Raw genomic sequence first — 16,422 nt, 5'->3', positions numbered from 1 at the left:
ATCGGTCATCAACTTCAGTTTCCAACACTTTACAGATGAGAAAATTGAGAACCAGAAAGGTGAAGTGACCTACTACCTAAGTTGGCCCAACTTAACTAGGGGAGAATAACTAGACTCATACCTGGGACCAGTACCTGTTTCTCCTAATTTTCTATTTAGTTTTTTTCTACCATACATGGAAAGAAATTATGACATGGCCTCACTGAAAGAAAGAATTTGCAAATATAAAAAGGAAGTATACATAAAGGCATTTAACTTGAAGAATTACAATACCACCAATTCCTGTGAATTTATGATAACAGACAGGACAACTATACGGAATATATAAAGGAATAATGAGAATAAAAATTTTATACATTGAGAGAAAGAGACACATTAATCGTTAAGTCCCCTAAGAAATAACTACAGCTTTAAATTTTTCCCATTTATTTGTATTTGATCCTCAGAGAAACAGAAAAACACTGTAAAGGAGACAGACAAAGTATTACCTTTCCTATTTTGCAAAGGACACTGAAATATGCTAATTGGCTATGTGAAGAGCCAGAACTCATTCCAGTACTCTTTCCACAACTTCCAAGAAAATGCAAATCTCCAAAATACAACAGAACAAGCATGAGGTACTTTGGTTTAGCAGGTGGAAGCAAGGCTTTGTAATTGAGTAAAGAAAGGGGCTGAGGAGAAAATAGGTTAATTGGAAGTGTGAGAGGGTAGTTTATGAGATAGCAATACTACTTGGTGTTATTTTTAACTATGAATACACTGTCCTAGAAATTCTCGGTACATAATAGGTACAGAGCAATTATTTGTTCAATTTAGCAATTTAATGGCATATATTTCAATCCACACACCTCTTGTCTATGGCTGGTAAATATAACTTTATAATGTCATTATCCTCAGGTCACAAACCATATGCTTTGCATCCTATTAGAAATGAAGAAATCATTGAAATTGCTCTTACTGGGATGATGTCAAAAGGTAAAATTAAGTTACCTACGCAGCTGTGATATATAATACATCTCCCAATGGACAAAATTCCAGTGTTTAATACTTAAATATATACGCACATGGTCTATTCTTACTCCCCCCACCCACCTATCTCTCTCTCTCTCTCTCTCTCACACACACACACACACACACACACACACCCCTAACCACAACTCTGATTTTTCTTTAGGCCTTTATCATTTGGAACACTGGCATATTTCGTATTATACTAGATATAGAGACCTTTCCTTAAGTGTACCCATAGTTACACATTAAATGAGATATTGTTAAAAATATTTTTAAAAAAACTAAAAATGATTAAATCTTTTTTTAAAAAAAAAGGCGGGGGGGAGTGGTGCCAGGATGGCTCAGTTGGTTGAGCAGCTGCCTTTGGTTCAGGTCATGATCCCAGTGTCCTGGGATTGAGCCCTACTCAGGGGTGAGTCTGCATCTCCCTCTTCCTCTGCTGCTCCCCCTGCTTCTGCCATCTCGATTGTGTGCTCTCTCTCTCTCAAACAGATGTAATCTTTTAAAAAAAAATACAAAAAAGAAGTTTAGGAACTCTGACGCATGATGGGGAAGGGCTTTCAACTTTAAAGGAAACTTGGGTATGGAGCCTCCAGTGACCTGGCAAACCAGTTAGAATACAAAGGTCAAGAAACTGAGGTAACTTTACTAGTCTATGGGGAAAATTAATTACAAAAGAATTGTAAAGGCAAGGACTTGCTAGGTTGAGGGAATCAGGAAGTACATAGCAGGTCAAAGTGGAGTATGAATGCTATGTGAGAGGCTTTTAAAGATCTGAAGGAGGGGAAAAAATTGAGGGTAAAGGCTCTAGAGTCCCATATGCTTTTTGTGAGGGTGTTTGACCTTCAGAAGGGTTCTAAAAGGAAAGAAGCCCTAGTGATAGACACCATTAAAAATCACCGATCCTAAGGTAGCATGAAATTCCCCTCAATAAATGTATACAACTGTTTTAGAGTCCAATACTAAGGGGAATATTTTAATATCAAAATTTACTTTCCTTTTTTAAAAGATTTTATGTATTTGAGAGAGACAGATAACAACCAGGGGTAAGGGGTAGAGGGAGAAGCAGATTCCCCAATAAGCAGGGAGCCCATTGCCCGACTAGAAGCCAGGACCCTGAGATCATGACCTGAGCCAAGGGTAGCTGCTTAACTGACAGAGCCACCGAGGTGCCCATCAAGATTTACTTTCAATTTTAACTAAAGAGTACAGATTAGTATAACTGTAGGAGCTGCAAAGTCTAAGACCCAGTCTCTGCCTTCAAAACTTTCCCTCTGGTTGAGGAAGTGTGCTCATTAGCTAAGTGAAGATAGCCCATAATACAACACAGTGCCAAATGAGGCATGTAGTTGAGATGGATGTTGAGATGGATGAAAGTGTTGAGATGGATGGACAAGGAAGAATTTGCTGAAGTGGTAAGATTTAAGTTGAGCTGCAAAGGACCTTAAGGAATTCAAGAGGTAGGTTGGAGGGAAGGACACTCTATTTTGAGGAATGGGTAAATGAAGTCGAGAATGTGAGAGGTCTATGAATGGATCAATCTGGATGGAATAGGATTCAGATGTAGAGTAGCAAGAAGAGTGGCAGGGTATCTCAAGCCTGATTACAGAGGAGTTTAAAATGCCAGTTTAAAAAACTTGAACAGGGGGCGCCTGGGTGGCTCAGTGGATTAAGCTGCTGCCTTCGGCTCAGGTCATGATCTCAGTGTCCTGGGATCAAGCCCCGCATCGGGCTTTCTGCTCAGCAGGGAGCCTGCTTCCCCCTCTGTCTCTGCCTGCCTCTCTGCCTACTTGTGATCTCTCTCTCTCTGTCAAATAAAATAAGTAAAATCTTTAAAAAAAAAAAAAACTTGAACAGTAACAGTGAGAGACATAAAAGATTAAGAAGGGGGTGACATGACAAAGCGACACTTGAAATAAAATTATCTCATTGAGGGTTGCATATAAAGAACAAAGCAACTCTCAACTGGATAACCACTGTAGGAGTGAAGTAACAAGGAACTAAGGTAGAATCACAGATTTTCTTGGTTGGGAGGAACCTTGAAGATCATTTAAGCCAAACACAACCTCAACACAACCTCAGAGTGGTAGCAGTGGACTGAAAAGAAAGAGTGATGCAAGAAACATCATGAATAGTATAAATCAACTCCACAAAGTATGAATCAACTTAGCAATTGATTGCTAAATTTAAAAAAAAAACCTCCACAGTTTTATGCCTGAGTGAATGAGAGAATGAAACTAGGGTTTAATTTTGTAAAATTCAGTGTGTGTGGTGGGAGGTGGGAAGAATGGAGATAAGTTCAGTTTAATTTATTGAGTTTGAGACGTCAGCTGGAAATCCAAGCAGAAACAAACTGTACCAAGAGGATTTGATTTGTCTAACATCATTAAAAACAAAGGAGGTCTGCATTCCTTGGTTGAGTCTTTGTTAGCTAAATCAGCTTTGAGGAATAGAATCCTCACTATCAATGTGTCCTGTACATAATATGGACTCAGTGAAGTGGTGGTTCAATCAAGAGAACCCCTGAACTCTGCTCCTCTTCCTTCTCCCTGAGTCTATGTCAAGCTTTACAAATCTTCCTTCCATAATAAAACCTCAAAAGTTCCCCCGGCCCAAGAAAAAAGTGCTTTAGAAGCATGCAGTGCTTCTAGGCACAGAGCCTTGTGAATTGATCCAAAACCCTACTATTCAGTATTTTTTTGCCCTTGTAGGCCATTGGTATTGCGGCACAAAACAAGGATAATGATCTACAAAGTACTAAGTAAAATTCAGAAGTAATCTTTTGAAAATCAATTTCATTGTAGCTGTTTAGTTTCAACCCCTGCTATATGCCATCACTCCAATAAAAATTACTCTTCATCTCTGAAGTGCAGGTCCATTGACAGGTGGATATGCATAGAGAAAATTACTCAACAGTCTATTATTTTAAAATTGTTTCAGCAGCTAGCAGCAGGGAAGTCTCCATGAAGCCACAGGATACAGGGAACCACCTTCATCCCTTGGCTATTCCAAGCACACAGAACTATCATCTAGCTTAGAAAGTAGCAATTGAAACCCCTCTCTCGCCAAATACATAGAGTTTATAAGTTGATTTCCCAAATGGTATTTCATAGAGATATTTATTAAGAATCTGCTATCACCCATGCTTATAGCCCAGTGATCTTCAAAAGTAGTCCCAGTATCACAGATGATAAAGACTAAATAAGCCATAACAGAGGAACTGAAGTTAGGCATAGGAAAACAATTGTTATCTCATGTATACTCTTTGCTTTAGTCCTTCCTTTAGAGCATTAGTTCTCAAATGGAATGAGGATCAGCATCAATAAAGAAGCCTTTTCTTTTCCCAAACAAACAATATATACTCATGTTTGCACTCTACTGGCTCTGATGATGTATGCCTGATTGTAGCCAGTGAAATGTGCATTTGAAAAAGTTCCCTAATGTATCGTGTGCATTAAGAACCTGTGGTTAAGAACCACTGCATTTGGGGTGCCTGGGTGGCTCAGTGGGTTGAGCCACTGCCTTCAGCTCAAGTCGTGATCTCAGGGTCCTGGGATCGAGTCCCGCATCGGGCTCTCTGCTCAGCAGGGGGCCTGCTTCCCTTCCTCTCTCTCTGCCTGCCTCTCTGCCTACTTGAGATCTCTGTCAAGTGAATAAATAAAATCTTAAAAAAAAGAACCATTGCATTTGGCAATCTGTATAATATATTTTAACCCTATAATTGCCATAAAAAATTCTAAGTAGGATCTAGGAATATTTCTATTGGAAAGAATGAGATGGAGAGAGACAGATTAATTTGCATCAAGTTCCTCGCTTCATGTATGCCCATTTTAGTGCAAGAAGCCAGTGGACACCACATGCACTCTAGGTTCGAACCATACCAAGCCACTCGCAATTCCATAAATCACAGATTCTTACCCAAGAATATATACCAGAATCACCCACAGAGCTTTTAAAAAATATACATGACTAAACTTCTACCCTTAGAGCTTCTAGAGCTTCTAATGAGTTGAATCTATGTTGGGATCCTGGGCACACTAATTAATGATAGAGAGCTTCTAAATGAATTGAATCTATGTTGGGATCCTGGAGCTTCTAAATGAGTTGAATCTATGTTGGGATCCTGGGCACACTAATTAATGATAGATAACTCAGAGGGTCATTGAGAGGAACAGTCTTGAAGATTCTCTTCCTCTAAAGAATGGTATCACTCAGACAGAAACAACCACCTCCTACATGTTTATCGACCATATTCCATGTGCCACTTCTTAAAATAACAAATTTAGATAAAATTTGCATATCATAGAATTCATCCGTTTTAGGTATACAATTCAATGCTTTATAGTAACTTTACCAAATTCTATAACCATGATATCTCTTGGATTATTTCTTTTCTTCTAATTCCACTGCCACCACCCTGACTCTGCTAAATCAGTTTTAAAATAGTTTAATACAACAGGTTCCCTGAATAAACTCTCTCATGCCCATATTCACTTAATTCCTATTCCATCCAGCTGGCCCAAGTAGCCACTGATCTAATTTTTGTCTCTACATATCTGTTTGTCCCAAAACCCAGGGGATTATTTCCATTTGAGACACAGAAACCAAACTAGGCACCAGGTCTTCCTATTCTAGATACTGTATATAAAGGGAGTCATACATTATGTGTTTTGTAACTTGTTTCTTTCACTTGGCATAATATTTTTGAAGTTCATCCATATTGTAGCATGTATCTGTACTTCATTCCTTTTTATAACTGAATAATGTTCCATTGTAGAAAATATTATACCACATTACATTTATCCATTAGACATTTGGGTTGTTCATATATACTTTCATTTATCTTGGGTATATACCTAGGATAAGAATCACTGGATCATGTAGTCACTGTATGTTAACTTACTGAGGAAGTACTAAACTGTTATCTAAAACAGTTACATCATTTTACATTCCCCCCAGCAGTTTATGAGGGTTTTCATTTCTATACATCTCCACGAGTTGTCTTTTTCACTATGGCCACTGTAGTGAATGTGAAATGGTAGAACTATTGTGGTTTTAAAACAATATTTATTATTTTTATTGAGATATAATTGACATAAAATATTACTTTAGTTTCAGCTATACATAATGATTTGATAGTTGTGTATATTACAAAACGATCACCACAGTAAGTCTAGTTAACATTTCTCACCATAGTTTCAGAAATTTTTTTTGTAGTGAGAACTTTTAAGATCTAGTCTTTTAGCAACATTCAAATATGAAATACAGTATTATTAGCTACAGTCACCATGCTGTACATTACATCCCCATGACTCATTTATTTTATAACTGGAAGATTGTACCTTTTGGCTTCCTTCACCCATTACACCCACCCTCCACCCTCCACCTCTGGCAACCACCAATCTGTTCTTATATCTATGAGCTTGGGTTTTGTTATTGTTGTTGGATTCCACATATTACTGAGATCATGTGGTAATTTTCTCCATTGTGGTTTTAATTTGCATTTCCCTGATGGATAATGATGTCAAATATCTTTTCATGTATCTATTTAGCAATATGAATATCTTCTGAGCTGAAATATTTGTTTATATCTTTTGACCATTCTGTGCTTGGGTTATCTTATTATTATGTTCCAAGAGTCCTTTGTAAAATTCCGGATAAATTCTATATTGAATGCTCGTTTTGCAAATATTTTCTCCTCATCTGCTACATTTATTCATTTTTAATTTTTTTAAAACACAAGTATTTATATTTTAATGAAATCCAGTTTACCAATTTTACTATTTTTTGCACTGTGTTTTGGTGTTTTATTTATCAAATCCTTGTATAGCCCAGAGTTTTGAAGATTTTCCCCTATATTTTCTTCTAAAAGTTTTACTGTTTTCACACTTACATTTTAAGCTACTGTACATTTTGGGGGCCCCTGGGTGGCTCAGTCAGGTAAGAGATGGCCTTTGGCTCAGGTCATGACCCCGGGGGGTCCTAGATGGAGACCTGCATCTGGCTTCCTGCTCATCAGGGTGTCTGCTTCTCCTTCTCCCTGTTCCTCCCCCCTGACTCGCACTCTCTAACAAAATAAAATCTTAAAAAGAAAAAAATAAATAAAATTACTGTACATTTTTAAAATATTTTATTTATTTGTCTATTTGAGAGAGAGAAAGAGAGCAAGCACGAGGGAGAGGCAGAAGCAGCAGCAGACTCTTTGCTTTGCAGGGAGCCTGATTCAGGGCTCGATCCCAGAACACTGAGATCATGACCCAAGCTGAAAGCACATACTTAACCAACTGAGCCACCCAGGTGCCCTTGTACATTTTTGTCCAATGGAGATTTCCATCCCAGGACCCTGGGATGACTCAAGCTAAAGGCCAACTCTTAACTAACTGAGCCACCAAGGCACCTTGCTATTGTACATTTTGAGTTAATTTTGGGGGTACAGTGTACAGCAAGGGTCTAAGTTGATCTTTCTGAACTGGCATATCCAACTATCCCAGCACCATTTGTTGAGCAGAGTATTTTTTTCTCCCAATGAATTGTCTTAGTATATTTGAAAAAAATCAGTCAACCATAAATGTGAGGGTTGTTTCTGAACAATCAATTCTGTTCCATTGATTTATATAGCTATCCTTGTGCTAGTACCACACTATCTTGACAACTGTAGCTTTATAGAAACTGAGTTTTCAGGTCCCTAAATATGGCAAGTTCTCTCTCACTTCCAGGTCTTTGCACAGGCTATTCCTTCTGATTAAAACAATCCTGTCCTAGAAAATTCTCACTTATTTTTCAGATCTAAGCTCGGAAGATGCTTTGTCCAGAAACTGCTCATTGATTTCAAAAGGTTGTGTCAGATATTCCTATTTAGTTCTCCAGATCATCCTATGATTAACCTTAACATTACATTATCACATTGTATTATATTTGCCTGTTCCTGTGACTGTAAGCTCCATGATGGCAAAAATTCTCTCTAAATAGTCTTTTCTTAAGTTTGGCAAAGATCTGGACACTATTTTTAAAAAGAACAAAATGATAGGGGCACCTGGGTGGCTCAGTCAGTTAAGCATATGACCTTGGTTTGGGTTCCAGTCATAATCTCAGGGTCCTGGGGAGCCCCATATTGGGCTCCACACTCAACACGGAATCTGCTGATTTATGGGGATTCTTTCCCTCTCCCTTTCTGTCTCCCTCACCCTCTTCCCCACTCCCTACTCTCACATGCACTCTCTTTCTCAAATAAATAAGTAAAATCTTAAAAAAAGAAAGAAAAAAGAAAATGAAAATTGTAGAAATCAGAGAAAGTTAGAGAAAGACAAATATCATATGATTTCACTCATATGTGATTTAAGAAACAAAACAGATGAACACAGGGAAAGGGAAAGAAAAATAAAATTAAACAAAAATAGAGATGAAGGTAAATCATAAGAGACTCTTAACTCTAACAAACTGGGGGTTCCTGGATGGAAGGTTGGTGAGGAGATGGGGTGATGGGCATTAAAGAGGGCACCTGAAATAATGAGCAATGGGTGTTGAATGCAAGTGATGGATCACTAAATTCTAATTCTAACTCTGAAACCAATAATATAGTATATGTTCATTGAATTGAATTTAAATTAAAAAATAAAAGTGGGTGAGTTTAATAGATTAGACAATTCCAAAGAGAGAATCAATGAATTGAATGATAGGTCAGAAGAAAATAACCAGGATGTGACACAGAGAAAACGGACAAAATATAAAGTGCATAAGAGATATACAGGGACACATTGTAAATGAATCTTAGAGAGATAAGCAGGAATAACATTTAGAGAGGTAATAGCTGGGAATATTTGAAAAATGACAAAAAAAGTCAAGCCACAGATTCAAGTACTTGAATATGTGAAGCCCAGTGAATATAACTATAAAGAAAATCACACCTAAACATCATGGAAAAATGACTAAAAGACAAAAATAAAGTTTTTCATTTGGAAAATTAGCAGCAGAGTTGGAAGACCCTAGAGTCACCTTGTCTGATGAATACTACCAGGTAATTATCATATCATCCTAAATACTCCAGGAATTGAACTGAAGACTGGTAGGACAAATTCCACAACTAAAGGTAGAGAACAAGCCACACTGAAGAAGGCAGAAGCTGTGGAGATGTGGTTGAAAGACAAACAGATAGTGCCCACTGTGATAGGGAGGGAGCTGTAATCACAGAAAAGGGTGAGAGACAGACTAGTACACAGGAGAGAATATGGGAAAAATCCCCAAAGCAATTGGCTTGGAAAATACGAGGGGACAATTTTCATGAGTTCTTGCAACCAGCAAGACTGAAAGCTTAGAGATTTAAGTCAGGAGGCTTGGCTGGGATAGAGCCTGAAACTCTCTTGGCAAATGACCCACAGACAGTGTGGAAAAGGTGATTTAAGAGTACATAGTGGGGCAGTTATTCACTCATCTCAGACTGTGTCGCAGAGAGGCAGCATTCAGGGAGAAATCCCTCCAGGAACTAAGGAAGTGGCAGGTGCCATATCTCCACCCCACCTCTGAGCATAAGCACAGGGCCATCTGCAAGAACCAGTGCACTGCCAATACTTGTTACCTAATTTGTGGACACCAAGCCTCTGCTCCTCATGCTCCAGTGGAATTACCCTTTCCAGTCACACTTACCTCAGTGCCAGCATGGCAGGCCATCTCCCCCAGAAGGCTGGCCCAAATCCCTTTCCACAACAAGTCTCCTAATACAGGAGTTTTGCAGAGTCTTGGTTCCAGCAGCACTGGCAACAGGTCTCATTTCAAAAACTGACCAGAGCACACCTAAGTTAAAATGCACCACATTCAGCCAAGGGACAAAACACTGCTCATAACATACAAAAAGAGCCTTGAGACAACTGGCCTGAAGGATAAAGTGGCCAGAAAAAAAAGAGAAGAGCACATGTAGCACACATTGTAGACACTCCAGGAAGCACCAGGCCCTGTAGAAGAGGGGACACTATATGGCAGGGCAGCACAGTACTCATTCTTCATAAGGCCATTACCTGCAAAAACAGGAAAAATAGCTGACATTCCTAACACATTTTCAAAAAGGCAGAGATAATTAGACAAAATGAGAAGACAGAGTGATTTATCCCCAATGAAAGAACAGGACAAGGCCATGGCCAGAGATGTAAGTAATATGCCTGAGAGAGAATTTAAAGTAATGATAATGAGGATACTCACTTCACTTGAAAGAAGAGTGGAAGACATGACTGAGACCCCGAACATAGAGATAAGACCTTTAACATACCAGAAATAAAGGGCTCAATAAATGAAATTAGAAACACACTTGACAGAATGAACAGCAGGCTGGAATAAGCAGAGAAACAAATTAATAACCTAAAAGTCAAAGTAATGGAAAGCATTCAAGCTGACCAAAGAGAAAAAAACAATTATGAAAAACAAGAATAGACTTAGAGAACTCAGTGACTCCATCAAATGTAATAACATTCATATTATAGGAGTCCCAAAAGAAGAAGACTGAGAAAAGAAGATAGAAATTTAGTTCAAGAAATAATAGCTGAAAACTTTCCTAATCTGGGGAAGGAAACTCATATCCAGATCCAAGAGGCACAGAAAGCATCCACCAAAATAAACAAAACCAGATCCACACCATGACACATTGAAATTAAATTGATAAAACATAGTGATACAACAAAACATTTTAAAGCAGCAAGGCAAATGAAGGCAGTAACATACCAGGGAGACCCCATAAGGCTACAGGGGACTTTTCAGCAAAAACTTACAAGTCAGAAGAGAATAGCATGACATATTTGAAATACTGAATGAGAAAAATCTGCAGGCAAGAATACTCAACCCAGCAAGCCTAGCAGCCTAGCATTCAGAATACAAGGAGAAATAAAGAGTATTCCAGACAAAAACAAACAAACAAAAACCTAAAGGAGTTCATGATCACCAAACCAGACCTGTAAGAAATATTAAATTTTAAAAATTAAATATTAAAGGGGACTCCTTGAATGCAAATTCCAAAAGTGACAGTATGAAAGTAGAAAACATAAAGGCAGTAAAAAGGAATATTTCTGTAAAAAAAAGTTAAGGATCTCATAAAATAAAGGATTTAAATATGACAACATACATCTAAATGTGGGGAGGGAAAGAGTAAAGAGTGGGTTCAAGCTTAAATGACCATGAACTAAATATAGCTTGCTATATGCAGAAAAGTTATATACAAATCTAATGGTAAACATATATCAAAAAATACTAAAAAATGCAAATAATAAATAGAAGGAAATGCATGTAAATTACTAAAGAATACTGGCAAACCATGAGAGAAAAAAAAGGCAGGGAAGGACCAAAGAAAACCTTTAGAAACAACAAAACAAATAATAAAAATGTCAATAAATACATATCTATCAGTAATTATTTATAAATGACCTAAATGCTGCAGTCAAAACATATAGGTTGACAGAATGAATGAAAAAACACATGTCTATGCTGTCAATAAGAGACTAATTTTAGACCTAAAGACACCTGCAGACTGAAAGTGAAGGGACAAGGAATGTCAAAAGAAACAGAGTGTAGCAAACTTTTTTTTCCCAAACAAAAGACTTTAAAACAAAGACTGAAATAAAAATCAAAGAAGGGCATATATAATAATAAAGGAGACAATCAGACAAGAAGATATAATAATTGTAGATATTTATGCACCCAACATAGGAACACCCCAAAACATAAAACAGTTAATAATAAAAAACCTAAATGATAATACAATAATAATAGGGGACTTTAACACCCTTCTGACACCAATGGACAGATCATCAACACAAAAAATAAACAAGGAAACAGTGGCTTTGAATGATACACAGAACCAGATGGACTTAATAGATATATTCAGAATATTCCATCCTAAAACAGCAGAATACACCTTCAAGTGCACACGGACAGTCTCCAGAATAAATTCTGTATTAGGCCACATAACAAACCTCAACAAATTCAAGAAGATACATGTCGGGGCGCCTGGGTGGCTCAGTGGGTTAAAGCCTCTGCTTTCGGCTCAGGTCATGATCTCAGGGTCATGGGATCGAGCCCCATGTCGGGCTCTCTGCTCAGCAGGAAGCGTGCTTCCTCCTCTCTCTCTCTGCCTGCCTCTCTGCCTACTTGTGATCTCTGTCAAATAAATAAATAAAATCTTTAAAAAAAAAAAAAAGAAGATACATGTCTTCTGACCACAATGTTATGATATTAGAAGTCAAACACAAGAAAAAATCTGGGAAGACCACAAATAAATGGAGGTTAAATAACATGCTACTAAAGAGTGAATGGGTCAACCAGGAAATTAAGAAAACAAAAGTAATACAGTGCATAGAGGGATGCCTGGGTGGCTCAGTCGGTTAAGAAACCAACTCTTGATTTTGGCTCAGGTCATGATCTCAGGGTTGTGAGATCAAGCCATATGCTGGGCGCTGTTCTGCGCATGGAGCTTGTTTAAGATTCTCTTTCTCCCTCTCCCTCTGCCCCTGCACTCCCAACTCATGCTCTTACTGTCCCTTGCTCTCTCTCTCTCCCAAAAAAAGTACATAGATACAAATGCAAATAAAAACAAAATGGTTCAAAAACCTTTGGGATGCAGTGAAAGTGGTTCTAAGAGGTAAGTTTGTAGTAATACAGGCCTACCTCAAGAAGCAAGAAAAATCTTAAACAACCTAATTTTACACCTAAAGGAGCTAGAAAAACAACAACAAATGAAGCCTAAAGCCAGCAGGAAAAAGAAAATAATAATGATTAGAGCATAAATAAAACTGGAAACTAAAAACAACAACAACAACAACAAAAACCAATGCCAGATAAGGACTTGGTTCATTGAAAAAAAAAAAAATTAAAAACTGGTGGTAAATCTCTAGACAGACATATCAAGAAAAAAAAAAGAGAAAGGAACCAAATAAACATGGAAACAAAAGAGAAATAACAACCAACACAAGAAACACAATTATAAGAGAACATTATGAAAAACTATAGGCCAATAAATTGGACAACATAGAGGAAATGGAGGGCGCCTGGGTGGCTCAGTGGATTAAGCCGCTGCCTTCGGCTCAGGTCATGATCTCAGGGTCCTGGGATCGAGTCCCGCATCGGGCTCTCTGCTCGGCAGGGAACCTGCTTCTCTCTCTCTCTCTCTGCCTGCCTCTCTGTCTACCTGCGATCTCTCTCTGTCAAATAAATAAATAAAATCTTTAAAAAAAAAAAAACATAGAGGAAATGGATAAATTCCTCGAAACATACACCCTACCAAAGCTGAAGTAGGAAGAAAAAGAAAATTAAAACAGACTGATAACCAGCAAAGAAATCGTATCAGTAACAACAACAAAAACCAAACAATAACAACAACAACCAGCAAACAAAACTCCAGGACCAGATGTCAAATAAGTAAGCAAAATCTTAAAAAAAGAAAACCCAGAAATAAACTCAAAATTATATGGTCAATTAATCTTTGATAAAGTAGAAAAGAGTATCTAATGGGAAAAAGACAGTCTTGTCAACAAAGAGTGTTGGAAAACTGGACAACATGCAAAAGAATGAAACTGGACCATGTTCTTATACCATACACAAAAACAGATTCAAAATGGATTAAAGACCTAAATGTGAGACCTAAACCATGAAAATGCTAGAACAGGCAGTAACTTCTTTGACTTTGGCTGTAGGAACTCCTTTGTAGATATGTCTCCTGAGGCAAGGGAAACAAAAGCAAAAATAAACTATGGAGACTATTCAAAATAAAAAGTTTCTGCACAGTGAAGTAAACAATCAGCAAAACTATGAGGCAACCTATGGAATGGAAGAAGATATTTGCAAATAACATATCTGGTGAAGAGATAGTATCAAAAATACATAAAGAATTTATATAATTCAACACCAAAAAGAAAAAAAAAAACTAATGATCCAATTTAAAAATGGGCATAAAACATGAACATACAGATGGCCAACAGAGAAATGAAAAACTGTTTATCATTACTTACCATCAGGGTGATGCAAATCAAAACTACAATGAGGGGCGCTTGGGTGGCTCAGTGGGTTAAGCCTCTGCCTTCGGCTCAGGTCATGATCTCAGGGTCCTGGGATCAAGCCCCACATCGGGCTCTCTGCTCAGCAGGGAGCCTGCTTCCCTTCCTCTCTCTCTGCCTGCCTCTCTGCCTACTTGTGATCTCTGTCTGTCAAATGAATAAATAAAATTTAAAAAAAAAACTACAATGAGGTTATCACCTCACACCCATCAGAATGGCTAAAATCAAAACACAACAAACAAGAGGTGTTGGTGAGGATGTGCAGAAATAGGAACACTCATGCATTCTTGGTGTGAATGTAAACTGGTATAGCACTCTGGAAAACACTATGGAGGTTCCTTAACAACTTAAAAGTAGAAATACCTATAATACAGCAATTGCACTATTTCGTATTTATCCAAAGACTAAAAAACCACTAATTCAAAGGGATACATGCATTGCTATGTTTATCACAACATTATTTACAATAACAAATTCTGAAAGCAGCCCAAACTAAAAAACCACTAATTCAAAGGGATACATGCATTGCTATGTTTATCACAACATTATTTACAATAACAAATTCTGAAAGCAGCCCAAGTATCCACTGATTGATGAATGGATAAAGGAGAAGTGATGTGTGTGTGTGTATGTGTAGTGTGTATAAAGGAATATATATACACACACACATACACACACAACATACACACATACATTTATATATGTGTGTATATAAAGTACATATAAAATACATATACATACAATATATTATGGAATATTATTCAGACATTAAAAAAAGAATGATATCCTGCCATTTGCAATGACATGGATAGAGTTAGAGAGTATAATGCTAAATGACATAAGTCAAAGACAAATACCATATGATTTCACTCATATGTGGAATTTAAAAGGGAAAACATAAAAAAGGAAAAAAAGACAAATCAAGAAACAGACTCTTAAGTATAAAGAAACTGATAGTTACCAGGGGATGATGGTGTGGGGGATGGGTTAAATAGGTGACAGGGATTAAGAAGTGCACTGTAGGGCATTGTAGTGATGAGCACTAGGTGTTGTATGAAATTGTGGAATCACTACATTGTGTACCTGAAACTAGTATAACATTGTATGTTACCTAATTTGAATTAAAATAAAAATTTTAAAAGCCAAAAACTAAACCCAAAGACAAAGAGAAACCTCAAAATCAAATGTCAAAAACAAACATTACCTTCAGAAAAGCAAATATAAAAATTTCCCAACAGAAATAATAGAGAGCTTTAGGGGTGCCTGGGTGGCTCAGTTGCTAAGCATCTGCCTTCAGCTCAGATCATGATGCCAGGGTCCTGGAATCAAGCCCCACATGGGGAATTCCTGCTCAGCGGGAAACCTGCTTCTCCCTCTCCCACTCTCCCTACTTGCATTCCCTCTCTCACTGTGTCTCTCACTATCAAATAAATATTTAAGATCTTAAAAGAAAAGAAATAATGGAGTTCTTTAATCATTGACACAGTATCTTTAACATTTTATAAGAAAAATTACTAAACTATAATTGCATATCTAGTAAAAAAAAAATATGTCCTTCAAAAATAAAGGTGAGGGGGCATGGGTGGTTCAGGTAGCTGGACGTTTGACTCTGGATTATGACTCAAGTCATGATCTCAGGATCATGAGATCAAGCCCCATGTCAGGCTCTATACTCAAGGGGGAGTATGCTTCTTTCTTTTCTCTCTCTCCCCCTTCCTCCCTCTCCCTCTGCCCCTCCCTCTGCCTCTAAAAATAAATATATCTTTAAGAAAATAAAGATAAAATGACAAAAGTAAAAATATGAAAGACATATTTTCAGACAAAAACTAAAAAACAATTATGAGCAGCATATGGACACTAAAGGGAATGTTAAAGAGTGTTATTAGAGTGAAAGGAAATTATCCCAAACTAAAACTTGGGAAGAAAGAAAAAATAATGAATAAAGGGCAAAAATAGAATACAAATATTATGAGGGTATACTTAGAGCCAAATATATACTTAGTTACATTAATTTAAAATTGATTAAATGTGTCAGTTCCATAGGCTAAATTAAAAAACAAAAAATATGTCTGTTTATGAAAAATATATTTAAAACATGTGGAAAACTTTTAATTTTAAAAGATGGAAGACATCATATAAAAGGTATCCACACAAAGTAGCACTATTAATATCAAACAATGTAGATGTTAAGGTAAAAGGCATTACTATAAAGAGGACATTTCATAATAAAAGGTTCCTTCCATTTAAAAGGAAGACAGAACAGTTCTAAATTTGCATTCACCAAGTAACATAATCTCAAAATGTGACTCAAAAACTATAAGAACTAAACGACATGAATAAACCAGACAAAGAGCCCATCAAAAAGAATTACAGACCAATATCCCTG

The 16,422-nt window shown here is 37.2% G+C and overlaps 1 protein-coding gene across 5 annotated transcripts in view; it reads right to left on the bottom strand.

Moving 5' to 3' along the window:
* The window catches only part of EDA (ectodysplasin A), a 505,964-nt gene that overhangs the window by 464,980 nt on the left and 24,562 nt on the right, over positions 1 to 16,422 (bottom strand). The window lies entirely within an intron of this gene.

Source organism: Mustela lutreola, chromosome X, assembly GCF_030435805.1.
Source record: "Mustela lutreola isolate mMusLut2 chromosome X, mMusLut2.pri, whole genome shotgun sequence".
Classification (NCBI taxonomy): domain Eukaryota; kingdom Metazoa; phylum Chordata; class Mammalia; order Carnivora; family Mustelidae; genus Mustela; species Mustela lutreola.
This window is presented reverse-complemented; position numbering and strand designations above follow the sequence as displayed.